A 13,271-nucleotide genomic window follows, 5' to 3' on the forward strand; every position below is an offset into this window, starting at 1 on the left:
GTTAAAACATGCAGTTCTGATTGCCGCACAGTTTAATGGATTTCTTAATATTGGCTTTCTCACAGCACATGTTCTGTGTTTCTGCTTCAAAGCTGCTCTCTGCGGTTCAAAGTGTATTTGAACTGTGCAGACTCCCTGGTGTCGCGGGTCCTTTTTTTTTTAGAAAATAATTAATCACACTGGACTCCCACTATCTCAATATTGCAATTAAGGAAACAAATGCATGTGAGTAAACCAATAATGGGCAACATAAGCAGCATCAAATTCAATAGTAGGAGCAGTCACATCCATCACATCTTGATGCTTGTGCTGTTTTATCTCAGATTAGTTTTTAGTTAAACTGACAGCGGTTCAAAGAGGAGTTACCGGCTGCATTTACAATCTCATGTTTGCTGCAGGGGGAGGCTGATTTTAATTTCAAATTAATCCCAATTCAAATCTAAGGCTCATCTATCTTATTAAATGCGGCCACACAAACATGCTGGATCGTTATTAACAAACATTTTGTTTGAAAATCACACATTTCACATGTATCAGAAACATACTGCAGCGTCAATGAAGTGTTGGAAAAACAAACATACTGTGTGGTGGGTGTCGCATGGTGAGAAAAAAAATGCAGAGGAATTTATAGAGAAGAGCAGTGTTGAAATGGTTGAGAATCTAAATGTTATATTTTGAATTGCCTTTGCAGGAATAAGAAGTAAGGAATCATTCATAGTGAGCAATGTGCTTAACAGAATCCAGACAGGGACTCCAATGCAAAGCGAACATGAACTCTGACCCTAAACATCTCACTATATTATCCTTCATATCACCAGTATTCATTTTCAGATAAAACATTTTTCAGATACTTCTCGTACTGTACAGCTTTTCAATATGTGCTGGTGAGGAAATATCTTAAAAACACTGCAGTGAGGGCCATTAAAGGTACTTAAGACATGTATAGTCCACAGAGCATTAAACCCTAAGAGGTCTGTTTTCTTCTGACTTTCCATTGAGCATGACCAGCAGGCCAAATTTCTCACCTGGTCAGCACTTCAGTTCATGACACGATGCATCCAAATCTAATGACTGTGCCCAAACTGTCTCGTCAGCTGTTCACAATAGAGATGCTGAAACGCTGATGCTCAAAGGTGCAGTATTCAGGCAGGTATAATGCATTAAAGTTGATTGGTCCATCTGAAACAGTTTGTGATGTCAGGTGTGTAAAAAGGTTTAACCTGAAGAATTAGAAAAGCTGAAGTTGACAAAAAATGTAAAGCTCACAAATGATCTTAATGTGTATTAAGGTGAGGACTTGAACCTCTAAAATAAACTTCTCAGCATTTCATAGTAGTGATGGGAATTCCGGCTCTTTTTAGAGAGCCGGTTCTTTTGGCTCGGCTCACTACAAAGAGCCGGCTCTTTCGGCTCCCAAGTGGCTCCTCAGATTTTTTCTTGTTTGAATGACTGTATTACCTAAAATAATGTTAAATTATATGTCAAATGAATTACTAAAAAACATACATTATATCAAATGTGTATCATTTAAAGGCTTATATACTCAACATGGAGCAGAGTTCTACAGAAATTAAATTATAAAGTACAAAAAACAAGACCCATCACAGTTAGACAAAAAGGTCCAATCTCTGATTATGTTTATTATTTATAAACTTTTAAACCCCTTCATTAACAGCAGGTTCCCTTCACTGTCTTTATTCTTCACTTCTTGCACTGATGGATAAACAGTTCTAATGTCCATGACCTGGATGACTGAGATCCTTCACAGACACTTCTAATGTGTCTTTGCAGTTTTTTTGTGGACCCTGATTGATGACATTTTCACCTTGCAAAGTCTACACTCTGCCTTTAAACTGTCTATGCCTTTTAAATGTGTCTAAAGTTTACTGCGTTTCATGCAGTCACTCGTTTTCTCACCTTTTTAGTGCGTTCTGTCTTTCGCGCATGTTCTCCCTCTCGTCTCCCTCCTATTAGTGTGCTCACTGTGCTGGGTGTGTCTGTAACCCCTCCCCTCCCCGCTCTGCTCAATGTAGACACGTGATTGGTCAAGACGCCACCATGTCTTGACCAATCACGTGAGGCTTTAACAGAAAAAGACAAGAGGAAAAAAAAAAAAAAGAAAAAGACGGCTCCCAGTCAGGAGCCGGTTCCCGTCGTTCACTTCAAAGAACCGGCTCTTAGAGCCGGATCGTTCGCGACCGACACATCACTATTTCATAGTGTGGTACACTTCAATCCAAACCACAGATGTGACCCCCTATCCACTGAGGCAGTTTCAGGGCCGGTTCGGAGCCGGTGCTCAATTGAGAACCATTTTTTGGGGTTTCCACTGCAAGAGAACCGGCTCCTGTCCAGGAAAACATGTTCCAGAGCAGCACCAACTCTTTGCTGGTCTAGAACCTCAAACCACTTACGTTCAAACACCCATTCCCTCCTTCACATAATTTAAGACTTAGATCTTGGACCACTATGTCTCAAATTGTATCTGTTTTAATTAATATATCATTTTGTAAATGATTGTGTGGTCGTTTGCTGTTTCTAATGTGCCTGTGATCTCGACAACATTGGAAACGAGGGAAACCTCAATGTCTTTCGAGAATAAATACAGGTTTTGTATTGAATTGAATTGTTAGGGGCGGGGGGCGAGGGGTTGCCGTGACCAAAAAGGCAAACCAAATGAGTTTCCATCATTTTCCTGCATCAAAAAAAATAACAAAGATGGAACTAACAGATCCAGGGGCTAAGCAGTGGTCGGTGGAGGAAACAAGCTGCCTTCTTGTGGTTTGGTCCTCTCAGGAGATCCAAAACAAGCTTTTGGGGGGAAGTTCCATGGGTGCTGCTGGGAAAAGTAGAAGGTCACGTAGAAGTGGCATCATGACGGGGCTGTTCCACGGCCTCGAGCGGGTGGAAAAACAAACTGGTGCAGAGTTGATTTGCAAGTTGAACCAGAATCAGCGCGAGCACCAGCCTGGAACTAGAACCAGGTTCGCGTTGGTCAAAAAGGGGTTATTGTGGCTCTAGAGGAAGCGTCATCAGGACTTATCAAATGGTCACAGTGGATATAAGTGGATATCAACTGATCCTACATGCTGAAATACTTAATAGGCAAAATCAGAATATCACCAATAAGAATCTATCCTCTGAGGACCATGAATACCTGTTCAAAACATCACATCAATCCTTTAATAGTTTGATTGTACGCAACAAACATAAAAAGCTACATTATGCAGTGCACCCCTTCAGTTTTATACCATTACATTTGGCCCTGACTGGAACATGCAGTAGTCCACCTAGTTGATGCAATGATTCAAACACTCCTTCAGGCTCTCACAGCTCTCCACAGCATCATCACCACCATCTGAAGCTGGACTCTGGAGGTGGGTGAGGACTTGCAGACTGTGTGTTAGTTTTAACACATGATAACACATTGCCATCTCATCTCTTGGAGGGACAAGAAGCCTGCATTTTCTTGCAAAAGATAATGTATATAGACCTTTTCTGGAAGCCACTGTAAAAACCTCAGGTCTTGTCAGAGTCTCACCTCACATCCATATCCTCAGTGCACCAAGCAGCTGTGGTGCTCATCATAACGCAGAGAGCTCTAACTTCCTTTGAAAACAAACATTTACAAAGCTGATAAAGAAAACAAGAATCAAAGTTACATTCATATTTACTCTGCAGTCGTCTTCCGCTCATCCTTTGCTGAATATCATTCTTTACTACCACTTGCAGAGAAGTGGAATAGGGTGAATCCAATATGTATTGCCTTTCCTGAATGCAAGATTGCATCAACATGTATTCTAATGTTCATGCATGAGAAAAAATAAAACAGGAACCCACTAAAAATGAAGTTCCACTGTGAAGCTGGAGATCAAACCACAGAGTTCTTTCAACACATCATTCCCAGAACTGCTGGAGCAGAGATTATTCAGCAGCTCGGCTTAACTGTTCCATTAATATGCTGGTGAATTTTTCCAACTGCATAAACTGGATTTGTTCAACTTTATCTTACGTGAACTGCAGGAACATCGCCTCTATTTTCATTCCATGGACACATACACTACTGCTCAAAAGTTTGGGGTCACCCAGACAATTTTGTGTTTTTCATGAAAACTCACACTTTTATTTATCAAATGAGTTACAAAATGAATAGAAAATATAGTCAAGACATTGAGAATGTTAGAAATAATGATTTTTAGTTGAAATAATAATTTTGTCCTTCAAACTTTGCTTTCATCAAAGAATGCTCCCTTCGCAGCAATTACAGCATTGCAGACCTTTGGCATTCTAGCTGTTAAGTTGTTGAGGGAATCTGAAGAAATTTCACCCCACGCTTCCTGAAGCACCTCCCACAAGTTGGATTGGCTTGTTGGACACTTCTTGCGTACCATACGGTCAAGCTGCTCCCACAACAGCTCAATGGAGTTGAGATCTGGTGACTGCGCTGTCCACTCCATTAAAGACAGAATACCAGCTGCCTGCTTCTTCCCTAAATAGTTTTTGCATAAACCTGAAGTGTGCTTTGGGTCATTGTCCTGTTGTAGGAGGAAATTGGCTCCAATCAAGCGCTGTCCACAGGGTATGGCATGGCGTTGCGAAATTGAGTGATAGCCTTCATGATTCAAAATCCCTTTTATTTTTTTACAAATCTCCCACTTTACCAGCACCAAAGCAGCCCCACACCATCACATTACCTCCACCATGCTTAACAGATGGCGTCAGACACTCTTCCAGCATCTTTTCACTTGTTCTGTATCTCACTAATTTTCTTCTGTGTGATCCAAACACCTGAAACTTTGATTCGTCCGTCCGTACCTTTTTCCAATCTTCCTCTGTCCAATGTCTGTGTTCTTTTGCCCATATTAATCTTTTCCTTTTATTGGCCAGTCTCAGATATGGCCTTTTCTTTGCCACTCTGCCTAGAAGGCCAGCATCCCGGAGTCGCCTCTTCACTGTAGACGTTGACACTGGCGTTTTGCGGGTACCATTTAATGAAGCTGCCAGTTCAGGACCTATGAGGCGTCTATTTCTCAAACTAGAGACTCTACTGTACTCGTATTCTTGCACAGTTGTGCACCAGGGTCACCCACTTCTCTTTCTACTCTGGTTAGAGCCTGTTTCTGGTGTTCTCTGAAGGGAGTAGTACACATCGTTGTAGGAAATGTTCAGTTTCTTGGAAATTTCTCGCATGGAATAGCCTTCATTTCTAAGAACAAGAATAGACTGTGGAGTTTCATGTGAAAGTTCTCTTTTTCTGGCCATTTTGAGAGTATAATCGAACCCACAAATGTGATGCTCCAGATACTCAACTAGCTCAAAGAAAAGCCAGTTTTACAGCTTCTTTAACCAGCAGAACCGTTTTCAGCTGTGCTAACGTAACTGCACAAGGGTTTTCAAGATGTTTCTAATCATCCATTAGCTTTCTAACGCGATTAGCAAACACAATGTACCATTAGAGCACTGGAGTGATGGTTGCTGGAAATGAGCCTCTATACACCTGTGTAGATATTCCATTAAATACCAAACGTTTGCAGCTAGAATAGTCATTTACCACATTAACAATGTATATAGTGTATTTCTGATTAATTTAATGTTATCTTTATTGGAAAAAACTGTGCTTTTCTTTCAAAAATAAGGACATTTCTAAGTGACCCCAAACTTTTGAACGGTAGTGTAAGTGTAGACCATCACACTGCTTGAGTTTCCAGGTGATGTCCACTGAAAGAAGAGTCCATGTCCAGGTCTGAGAGCCTACTTTGTGCCAGAGAGCTAAAAATAACCTTAAACTGAACCTCTAAGTATTGACATTTAAAGAGCAGAGGAATAAGAATGTCACTTATCTGCCACACTGGACTCCTCATGACAATTTAAAGTTTCCTACTGCTGTCAGATTTTCAACTTCTTACAGCTTTATAAAGGGTGAGTGTTATTGTCTTTTTTACTCCTCTATTTTCACTCCTTTGGGAAAATGAGGACTATATATGGCTGGAGTGACCTTTTGTGGTTTTATACTTTTTGTTTCATGTCTCTACCCTTCTTCTAGAAGAGAGTTGGGATGTGAAGGCTGTATATATGTTCATAAATGAATAACTGTTTCTTGAATGTCGATGTCTGCAACGACGCTTGAATTATCATATAGAAAAAGCATGCTGCTGCAAAGTCTTTCATGCAAATCCAGATGTCGTCTTGTGTAATGGTGTTCTTTTGACCAGTTCTTGCACATTTCAGCTGAACTAAAAATAATCTGTACTCTATTCAAAATATGTTTTACATGTCAGGATGATTAGCATCAGAGTGTGTCACCATTGTAATCCAAAGAAAGAACTAAAAAGTCAAGCTGCTGTTTGAAAGTTGAAGGAAAAACTGAATTAAATCCTCCCCAAATGTTTTTTTCATGAATCCTATGTCTCTGTGAGGCGGCCTATGAATAAATGTATACTAAAACAACAGCTGCATGTGGCTCGCACTGTAATGGGAAAGCACATTACCCCCAAAACTTCTGCCCCCCCCCCTTGTCTTTTCCTCTTTGGTAGTTGGCTTCAGATTGAAATGCTCCTCCAGATCGTCACTCCTGCTCTGTCCATGTGTCTGTGGTGGATTGCTTACTTCTGACATCTCAATCAAAAGGAGGAGATATTGCTCTGAAAGAACAGTGAAACAGATGCTCGGAGGCATATCAGCAAATCCCTGCTTAAACAGCGATCACTCATGGCAACATCACAGCTTTTTTAAGTCACTGCTGATAAATGTAGCTTGAAATTGCATTGTCTTCTTCTCCCACTGGAACAAGTGTTTGAAAATCAGCAACCATGAAAGTGTACATCAGCCAACATATTAAGCAGTAATGACTGACAGGCTTCAGGATATATTGATGCTTCATGTTCTCACCAAAACCAGACTGGTTGAGGGTTTTTCTTTTTCGTTGCTACAAAATTCAAATTTCGTCTTTTTTCTTTCCTGTCTCTTTTACTGAAATTCTGAAGTCAGAACAATGACTGCTAACATCCTGATGTTATGCAGAGACAGGAAGCCTGTTCCTGACATGCTAATTTGAGGCTGCTTCCCAAAGTCAGTCAATCCCAATTAAACCCCATGTTACAATGCTCAACTTCACAACTGTCTTCAGCCGTCTGCTTCATGTTGATTTAGCTAATGCAACCTACGAATGCTTGTCTACTTGTCTTGCAGGGCTGTTTCATTAGAATATCAGACAAACTATTTGGCTTGCTGTCCAGTTTATTGTAAAAACAGGTGATCTAAAAACTCTGTTGTCCAGTATTAGTGAGTGAAAATGGAGCGCCGCCTGCAAGCTAGTTCAGGCAGACAACTCGAGCCGCGCTCATCATACTGACACGTCACCACCTCTCCATCAGCTGATCTCAACATCCTCATTCGGCGGTTTATTTAAACGGCAAGTCTCCCTGTCTCTGCCTCTGCTTGCAGTGCTCCTGCTGTTCTGCTCAGTGCTGTGTGAAGTTTGTACCCACCCCCTCCCCGGCTTCCACCTGCGGGCTCCGAGGGGTTAGTCCTATCTCATTGCTCCTAATGTCTGCATTAAATAATCTACAAGGAGTAATGAAGTTCGGAGCCCACACGCCAAACACAATACTGTATGCTGCAATAAACTTATTAAGTAAACGTGAGTTGTCTGACTGAACTGTTGTTATGAAGTTTTAGCAGTGCTGGACAAAGTACACGGCTTCATTACTTAAGTCAAAGTATAGATCCTCCTGGTCAAACATTACTACAATACAAGTGCAAGTTGCTCAGTCAGATTATGACTTGAGTTAAAGTCCTGGAGTACTTGCTTTTAAAAATACTTAAGTGTTCAAAGTACTTTTTGAAATATCTCACAACTTATTTTCACAAAGCACGACGTCAGTCAAGAATGCATGGGTTTACATTCTGCTCCGTTCTGTTTATCTAGAAAACATGATTTCATATCTAAAAAGTCTACCATGAAATATAAACTAAGTTACTACAAGCACAGACAAGTTTCAAATGTTCATCTGAAATCAAAGGAGCGTGTTATCTCCAGATCTCCACATGCTTTCCCAGGTTAGATGGTGATGTTTTGTCGGTTGTGGTAAACAGATCAGAGATTTACAACAATACAAACAATCATTCTTTATTTCAAAAACCTCAAACGTGGGTTTCAATTTTTGGCCTGGATGCTCAGAGAATCATCATCCTTCTCTGCCATAGCCATCATCACCACGACTAAATGAAAGAACTGATCTGAAGAACGTTTGATCTGCATTTGATCTACGATCAACCGAGGTACGGCTACACCATTGAGACAAACCAAGTGCATGAAATGTTACGGTGTTTGGGATCTGATTTCAGAAAAGAAAATCTATCAGCTGACTTCAAAGCAAAAGTAGTGAGTAACTAGAGCATTGATAGAAATGCAGAGGAGTAAAAAGTATGATAGTGTTAGTGAAAAAGTATCAAAAATAATTCAGCTAACAATCAGGTCAGAGTGGCTACATCTGCTTCGACTGTACAGGCTGTGGACTTTATTAGTAGTGGGAACATTGAAATTTAGATAGTCATTAATCTTCCTCGTGTGTTGATGAAGAAACCTCTAACTTTTACCTTAAATGGATTTCACCCAGATGAAGTGATACCACACTAACTAACACTGCAAGACATGAGAGAAACTACATTTCAATCCAGTTTAAAGAACTTCACCATTTAGCCTTCCGTGTAAACTACCAGTCAAAAGTTTGGAAACACCTTCTCATTCAAGGGTTTGTTATTTATTTTAATTATTTGAAACACTGTAGATTAATACCAAATACATCAAAACTATGAATGAACATATATGGAATTATTCAATTAACAAAAAAAGTGTTAAACAAAGCAGAATATGTTTTATATTTTAGATTCTGTAAAGAAGCCCCCTTTTTCCTTCATGACAGCTTTTACACACTCTTGGTATTCTCTCAGTCTGCTTCATGAAGTGGTCTCCTGGAATGGTTTCTAATGAACATGAGCCTTGCCAAGAGTTCATTTGTAGAATGACTTGCCTTCTTAATGTGTTTGAGACCATCAGTTGTGTTGTTTAGAGGTAGGGTTAGTACACAATGGATAGCCCTGTTTGACGACTGTTGTAATCCAGATTATGGTAAAACCAGATTATTTCATAGTGTTGATGTCATCAGTATTAAACTACAATGTTGAAAATAATTAAAATAAATAAAATGAATGAGAAGGTGTGTCCAAACTTTTGACTGGTAGCATAGATGATATAACTTTACTATTCACAGTCTGTAATACACATTACTATGATTCACTTTCATGTCACAGTGGTTATTGTGTTGATGTTTTGTTGCTTCTTCACGCACCGTTTAGTTAAATGAATTTCACAGCCTCACAGTAAGTGAAGCACACTTTATATCTAAGTACACATTAGCTTACGCTTGCTTATGATCGGCTAAAAACAGAAGCACATATCTGGTTTAGTTGAGACATTGAGGTCTAGACATATGTCCTTCCAGGAGTTCTTAAGTCCTGCAGGACTTTCAAGAGCAGTGGAGGAGCATATGCTGCCCACAGCATGTATAATGACCCCCTTCAAGACCATCAATAACCATAATGGTCACATAGACATTTATGTTACTGTTACCAGGATGAGGAATGAGGCATTTAAGACAGAGGGCAACCTTTGTACACACTGGTTAAAAAGGGTCCTGCTCAGTTTACATGATTTCATTATCAAAGACCGAATCATGACCACAGATAACAGTAATGATTGTTTGGAAATAACAGAAAGCAGATTTATTACAGATGGTCACAATGCTGGATAACACTCCACAACGCTCAGATTTTCAGTCTTGTTATCTGAAGCTTGCCGGCTTAAAGCTCTAAATTAACTCGATCGAAAGATTTCTGGTGCTTAAGCAGAGAAATCTAAGACAGATATATTTTTAATCATGCAATAATTCTGAATGTATTATTAAATCTAGAAGGGCTTTACTTTCAGGTCCTCTGCTGCCTTTTAGTGAAATAAATCAAATTTTAATTTTCACATTGACCATCTTTGATCATAGATGTATGCACATTAAAGCAGCATAGTTTTCATCTTTAAAGATATAGATTTCTGAATAATCATTTACTACTTTTCTCTCCTTCAAACTTTTGGAAATGTAATATCAATATTAAATCACATTTTCAAGCAACTTCTCCCAGATTCCATATTCATCACTCATTTTGAAACTAATTAGTATCTCATTTACTCACCCAATTATTTTTTGTCAATACTAAAGCATTAATTGTTTCATGCTAATGTTAAGTTCCAACATCAAAGATGCAAAGACGCTGTGAGATAATTAACGTGAAGAGCAGAGAGTGCAGCAGAACATGAATATTGATAAATCTAATAGACCGAATGTACAGTCTCATTGATGAGTCTTCAAGAACTGTGATGAATAAAACATGACGTTAAATAAATGTGATGTGCCGGAGAAAAGTTTGTTGATCACAAACTGCCAATAATCTTTAAACACGAGTCTGATCCACTTTTAACAGAGGAGCGTGAGTTTGTTGTTTCATCCTTCTGCATGGTCAAACTCTACACTGCAACAGAACATGTTAAAAATGACACATACGGTGTTAAATCCTGTACAAACACAATTACTCAGTGAGACATTACAATTGCAATTTGACACATGAAGTGTTGATGATGTGGATCGTCATCATCAGGATTGAACAGTTTTCTCACAACAATAATAATGAGACACTTTTAGATTAAAGTTTGAAAAATGTACCTGTTAAACATCAAGCTGCAACTTCCAGCTTTACGAGAATTGAAGCCAATGCGGAATTGTTATGAACTGCAGTTCATTGAGTGTCCACTTGAGGCTGGCTCCTGAAGTACCAGAAACCACATACACACCCATTCAAAAAAGACGATCTTTACAGCAGAAATAAACATGTTTACAGCCTGGTACAAAAAACAAGTGTAGTCTGGATAGCTCATATCTGGATCGGCACACACCATAACATGGCAATTTCAAAGATATTGAGATAACGGGTTTTCCACATAGACTGTATTAATAATGGATGTAGTATCCGTGACGTCACCCATCTGTCCCTGAGCACGTCAGCAGGAACCATATTGGAAATGTTGAACTCAACATAACTGCTGTTGAGTGAGTGTAAAGAGGCGGGGTTTGAGCCTCCTCGCCAACAGCTATGTGTTCCTGCCATAGACTGTAAATAAAATTGGACAGCGTTGCTCCGCCTCTTCCCGTTGTACGGTTCTGAAGCCAAAAAATCCCGCTCCTGGGCGCCGCCATTGTGCAGCCAGATTCTGTGAAGCCACTGTAACGAGCTCAGCCCTACAGCGTGGCGTCACAAGACGCTGTGTGTCCTTTGAAGTTTCCCTCTACGGCGGCTGTGAATCAAAGGAAACCAGGAAGTAAACCCCGTTTTTTAAACTCTAATAACTAACGAAGAAGAAACTTTTCAGAATAAAGAAGCCTTGAACACAAAACAGTCAAATACTAACTACATATCACCACAGCATACGGATGTGAGAAACATTCCTACGACGTGTATTTATTTTTCAAAGTTTGACTGACGGATTTTTTGACCTATACTGCAGCCAGCCACCAGGGGGGCAGACACTCCGCTGAAAGCTTCACCACCAGCCGAGCGAGCTGCACCCCTGGTTCCTGCCTGTCGGTCAAATCAGTCATGTCCTTATTTGGGCAAAAACTTGTTAGCGTTAGAAAAAAATTCACCCCCCCATACAGTGTGTGCCGATAGAGAAATTAGCGACGAAGACCGAAGCCATTTTTTGTACCAGGCTGCAAACATGTTTATTAATGCTGCAAAGATCGTCTTTTTTTAATTGGTGTGTATGTGGTTTCCGGTGTTTCTGCAGCCAGCCTCAACCAGATTATTGATGAATTGCAGTTTATAACACTTCCGCATGGGCTATATATTTTGAAACCGGAGGTTGCCGCTTGGTTTTCAATTATGAGAGGCACAGCTGACTTGATTGACAGGAGGGAACACTATAGCTGTTGGCTAGGAGGCTCAAAGCCCGCCTCTTCACGTCACATTAGCTTGACAGCAGTTATGTTGAGTTCAACATTTCCAATCTGGCTCCCGCTGAAGATTGTCTTCAAAACAGCACTTCAGAAACAGATGGGTGAAGTCCTGGATACTACGTCCATTATTTATACAGTCTATGGTTAACATCCAGAAATAACTCACACATCAGGGCATTAAACCTGTCTGAGTGCATTAATTAGTTTGCATTGTCTAGTAGTTGCAATGATGAGCCTCTTTGTAATGTACAGTAAATGAGATGTTGTGGGCTGGCAGTTCTCAAAGCTTTCCTTTCACATTGTTTTAGATGAATCTTCTGATTGACAATCGCTTACTCTGCTTGAATAAATCAAGGTGTACATCAGGTCAGATTTCCTGAAGTCAGTGAAGTATCTGACATAAAATAAGTATCTGACATAAAACAAGTCGAGGAGAAGTCTATGTTGTTTCAGACTCCCAGGGACAATGGCGTATAATTGTGTATTGACCGTATGGACGTATCCCTATCAATCTCAAACGATGGCTGAAATGGTGTCCCCACCAATAATAAGGTTAAAGGGGGGAAAAATGCGCTTCATGTGGCACATAAAGGGTTAAATCCTTTCCCAATTTGGCGCTGCCTCCCAAAAACTCCCTGTTGGCTGTTTCGCTTGCAGGTTTCGCCAGTGTTTACGATGCACTTATGTCTGAGGATGTTGGCAGGCAAGAAAAGATAGACGGACATCAGAAGCCATTTCAACAAACAAAGTGTAAGTCACCAGAGGAAAATAGTCCCCCCCTCATAGGCAACCACCATTTGTCCCCACCAATGTCAAAATCAAACCTACGCCCTCTCCCAGGGATATTTAGATAGTGACCCCTTTCCTGTTTTGTGACTTGCAGGGACAAGTTTTTACGACCCTTAGGTCAGCAGAGCTGGAGGACAGTACAATAGAAGACCAGATGTTAACATAAGTTTGTGCTCTGTAGTAGGCTATGTCACTGGCTCTCAGACCTATAAAAGGTGTTGGTCAACAGCCTTCTGGGAGTCAGCAGATTTGCAGAGCTGTTCTTCCAAGCATTCTGGGTGCTTGTTTGATACAGGTAATATACTTATTACTATGCAAGCAAGCTTGTGTCACGGAGATTCCTTCTACATCTACACATCAGTCACCAATTTAGCCACAAACATTGGTGGCTGACTTCAGGACGAAACTGGAACCAAACTA

This window comes from Notolabrus celidotus, chromosome 14 (assembly GCF_009762535.1).
Source record: "Notolabrus celidotus isolate fNotCel1 chromosome 14, fNotCel1.pri, whole genome shotgun sequence".
NCBI classification, from domain to species: Eukaryota; Metazoa; Chordata; class Actinopteri; order Labriformes; family Labridae; genus Notolabrus; species Notolabrus celidotus.